General features: G+C 40.8%; 1 pseudogene; it reads right to left on the reverse strand.

The window, feature by feature from the left end:
• Window positions 1-1,454: 1,454 nt before the first annotated feature.
• The window catches only part of LOC121812079, a 6,958-nt pseudogene continuing 3,354 nt past the window's right edge, over window positions 1,455-5,058 (reverse strand).

A 5,058-nucleotide genomic window follows, 5' to 3' on the forward strand; every position in this document is an offset into this window, starting at 1 on the left:
AAGATGCAAAAACTCCTTTTTAACCCGCTGCCTGGATCCAGCCTGACTTCTTCTTTATGTCTTCTCCTCCATCATCAGCTATTAGTAGACAGTAAAAGTTCCAAACTATAAAAACAAAGAAATTGTCCACTTACAGAGCAGAGCTGTTTCCTTCATTGTCGCCTTGACTGATGTGACCTTTTTCTTTCTTTTTAGTTAGATACACAAAGTAGGCCCCGCCCTCTGACCCCAAATGTTTGTTTTTTTTCCACATGTGTGTGAAATATAGATTCAAACATTGTGAAACTGTTACATGTCTCACAGCACTGAGCTGCTGCGATGTGATTGGCTCATTAAATACTTGCATTAACAACCAATGCAAAATGTGTAATAAAGTGGTCAATCAGGACATACTGTGATCAGAATAGTTACTCTTCATAAATGTGCATTTATCTTTGCTTTGAATATTCCTTAAAACTGATAAAGGTACTAACATAAACACTCAAACATGCTGTGCCCTTAAACAGGGGGAATAGTGAGGAGAGGTGAAAGAATGGCACGAACACGCAGCTCTCACTCGTCTGTATTGAGTGAAGGAGAAGATGCACGAATCCACCTACTGGAGCCATGAAGCATTACCAATGGATTGACGCACAATCAACCCAGGCAACTCAAAAACTAATCAAATTTATGATCCACCACAAACATATCGAATAGAAACTCTGCTCATTGAAAGAAGCCTGAAAGAAAAACCTAGGAGTGTGAGTCTCACCTTTGAGTTTCCTTTGAATGTTTCATTCCAGCATCATCTCTTTCAGTGTTGGAGGGCTTGTTGTTGCCATTGAGTGTCAGTAGATGGCAGCACCAGGCTGCGGTTTAATCTTGATAATCAGATCATCAGAGGGACATAGATCTGTGTGTGTTTAAACACAATACAAGTAAACTCCCACCCACAAACACCTTTATGTTTCCACACACCATACCAGTGGTCACTTTTAGTCTTGCTACATGTGCTACATGGAAAATCCACTGCAGGGCTGACATCTAACTGAATTTTAAATCCATGGAGGGTTTCTTTCTATTTCTATTTTGTAAAACTTCCTCAAAGCCAAAAAGGTTTCATCTCCGAGTCCACTGCCCAGGCCTCACACATGCGCATTAGTTTAAAGCAATAGTGAGCACTTTAACATACACAGATGTGGCTCTGAGGGATCTGTCATCAGTTTTCTTGGAAACACTTTTACCAGTATAAGTAAATCCATTATATTGTACATAAAGGTGGGCCAAGCATGTGTCCCGTGTGTGATAATCAAAGAAAAACCTTTAAGTGTGTAGAAAGAACAGTTTCATTTCATCATGATAATCATTTTATTTCACAGTGAAAGACAGTGAAGGACAGTTGTGCATGTACATGACTCCTGTTTATGATAGCATAAACCGATTAAACAGTTTTCTTCATTTAAGGAATATTTCAAAACTGAGATTGTAGTCTCCTCATCTAAACTAGAGAAACTTGTGCGTGCATTTGTGTTCAAAGATTACTGTCCTGTTTTATAGGCTTCAATAAATAATCTCTTTCACTCCTCCAAGTGATCCGACTGCTAATGCAGAAAAAATAGCTAAATAGATGGATAATATATGAAAAGTGTTATAACATAACATAAAACCTGCAGATACAGTCTGTTTTTTTGTGTTTGTTTGTTTTTAAGACAGTTTAATCACAAGATATTAAAAGAATATCAATTAGCTGCAGAGCACAGAGACATCTGCTCACACACCCCTATTTGGAAAAAAAAGGTCATCCTGAACCATGATGGAGACAAAGAAGAGCAGCTGTACATTTTATAGTTGCTTCTTCTTGTTTCTCTTTGATGTTGATTTCTCCATGAGTGACATCTTCTGTTCTCACTGCTGAGTCGACTGCAGCTGCATCGCTCTCTGCACAAGAAAACACATAAAGCGAGCATCAGTGCAGGGAGTACAGTCCTATAGATACTGCTGCTGTTACATTAACGATGACACAAAAAAGTCATTCAGATTAATTATGCGCCAATATTTTGTGCAGGATTCAAATGCGACATGATGGAAAACTGATCAGATCCAGCAGCAAACATCAGCATAAATGTCTTGTTTATGTTTCTTAAATTTATGTGCTTTTTTGAATGATAAAAACGTGTTATTGTCGTTATTATTTATTTAGTATTTTCTTAAAAGGTCATGCTATGAACAGTAAACACAGCCAAACATCAGAAAACAGAAAAATGTAAAAAGTAGTAAAAGTCAGTGGCACCGAAGAATAGAAAGGAGAGAAACAACTAAACCTGTCCTGTGGGTTTCTTTTAAACCACCATATCCTAGATTTAAGCACAACATGTCATTCGCCCCGCCCCCCCCCCCCCCCCCCCCCCCATATCAGTTTTATTTCACATAAGCGCCAAATTATAACAGCTGTTGCCTTGAGGTTCTTTCTGTTAGCTGGCGCTAAATAAGTTAAATTAGTGTTTTTAGCTTAGCTTGCCCTGGATTCAGCTTTGACAAATATGATCGACTGTTTCCAGTAGAGTTCCATGATCTTGTCATCTTTTACCCTCTCAGAGCACCGTGTGATCGAGTGTCCAGACCATTGCATTTTAGATTTATTCATGTCTTACACATCATCCCAACTCTTTGGGTAACTGAACAACTTTAACTAAAGTGAATAGTTAGTCTAATTCATTACTGCGCCCTGTTTGAAATTAAATGTTTAGCACACAAGGAACAACAACTCACCATTAACAGACTTCTACAAACACAGAGCAACCAGCATGTGATCTACAGTATGATTGTAGGCTTTGACTAAGCTTTTAAAATATGTATCACTAAAATGATCTATACATTATCTTAACCACTGATCAGGAAGTAGGAGGGCTGGAGCTTCTCCCTGCTGGGATAGTATGAAAGGTGGGCTGCACATCAGACAGGTTTCCAGTACATCACAGGGCTAAGAAAGACAACTTAGCAATCTTACACGCCTACATCTAATTTGAAATCACTAGTTAACACCTATCATATATGTCTAGACTGTGGGAGGAAGAACTCAACACTGTGAACTGTTTTAAGCCGCACCACGCTTTAGTTTGTAACCATGAAAACAGGTCTGTGATGGTTACTGCCACTGCAGTTTGTTACTTCCTAATGCAGGCCTTCATCTCCTCCTGAGCCAAAAGAAAAATAACTATCAGAACATTTTATATCTGCACATTAAAGCCCATGACCTTTGTTCTCATTTTGTCTCAATGTCTATATTTAATAGCACAAAAGACACAAATTATATGTGTTACGACCCGACTCGAAATGACCGTAACAAGAGCGGAGTGTCCCGCGACTTCCCACGCCCAAACAGACACAGCCACAGCATCGGACTTTTAACAACAATTTATTCACAACAATGACACTCACGGTAGTGGGAGTGTATGATTTCAGGGTGAGCTAAGGCCAACACAACAAACAAAACTCAACCTAGGCTTCGGTTCCTCTGACCTGTTCAAGGAAAAGAAAACAAAGAAATGAAATAACACAGTCTGACCTCCCTGGTCTAAGAACACAGGAGAAAAGAAGGCTTCCCAAAATAATCGGCAGCTCACCCCTACTTGCTCCGCACTTCACACACATGTCTGACTTTAACTAAGTAGCTATGGCTGCGGCTGCTCCGTCTGGACCTGAGGCAAGTGCATGGGAAGTCTGCCAAACCCCACTCCGCAGTGCTTCAGTCGTCCGTTTATAGTTCACGTCCACAGCAGGAACCAGTTACATCAGGCCCTTCCTCTGTGGCCTGTCCAGAATGTACCTCACCTACCTGGGACAGACTCCAGGATATTTATATTAAAGAAAACTCCACAGAGCTGCTTTTAACCAAGCTTCAGCTTTCCTTTGGATATTGTTTAAAATTGAAAAACATACTAACGTAAAACATTCATGGAACACATAAAGAGTGAAAGTCTCACCTTTAAGTTTCCTGTCAACATGTCGTTCCACCAAAACAACCAGTAACATCACTACTAACACAACACAGACTGTTCCAGCTGTCAGCAACACGGGGAGAAGTGGAGAGGAACCAGCAGAAGAGGCAGGTGGAGGTGTGGATGTAGGTGGAGGTGTGGTGGTGTGTTTGTCTAAAATAAAGCAAACACAGTCATTAAGTTGTCGTCACATTGTGAATGTTGAAAGCTGCAGAAACACAGACAGGTGAGTGTGTCACCTGTGACAGTGATCCAGCTGGATGGAGACTCTCCATGACCGCTGATGTCACACTTGTAGAGGCCTTCATCAGACCTGGAAACATGCTGGATGGTCATGTGACCTGTAGGCTCTTCCGATGAAGACGCCATCTTTATAGAAAGCAGCTGGGAGGTTGGAGGGAGTGGTCTTTGTTTTACAGAGCAGAGTGACGTCATCTCCCTCCATCACAGGGAGGACAGGACTCTGCAGGATCACTGATCCACCTCAACACAGAGACAAACTACAGCATTTCATCCATTTACACACAGCTTCATCAACACTAACTCCACACACTCAGCTTACCAGTGACTGTCAGGTTAACCATGTTACTGATGGGACCCTCTCTGGACTCACACCAGTAAACTCCACTGTCCATGGAAAAACAGTGATGTTACAGGTCAAACCAGCGGGTTTTCCCCACCCATCTCTTCCACACTGAGTCCTCTGTTGGTTGCTTGTGTTTCTCCTCAGAGTCCATCCAGCAGAGCTGTCGTCCTCCTCACAGCTCAGAGACACAAAGTCTCCTTCAAAGGCCTGAGATCTGCTGGGACTCACAGTCAGACGAGCTGTGAGGGTTAAAATTAAATATTTAATTGTTTAGCAAAGTAATAATTAAACTATTTTCTCTTAGGGCTTCCACCTTAAAGATGTTAGATTAAGCCAAGAAACAAATATTTGAAATATTTAAAAGAAATCACTGACCTTGGTTTGTTGTCCAGTAAAGCATTGAAGCCATAACTAAGGATAAATGACACTTAGGTTAGTATTTAAAATAATAGAGGACTGAGGTTTATTTAGCTCATTTTCAAAAGCTAGAACTGG

Source organism: Haplochromis burtoni, unplaced genomic scaffold (assembly GCF_018398535.1).
Source record: "Haplochromis burtoni strain Fernald_Lab_line unplaced genomic scaffold, NCSU_Asbu1 Contig_428, whole genome shotgun sequence".
In the NCBI taxonomy this organism is placed as follows: Eukaryota; Metazoa; Chordata; class Actinopteri; order Cichliformes; family Cichlidae; genus Haplochromis; species Haplochromis burtoni.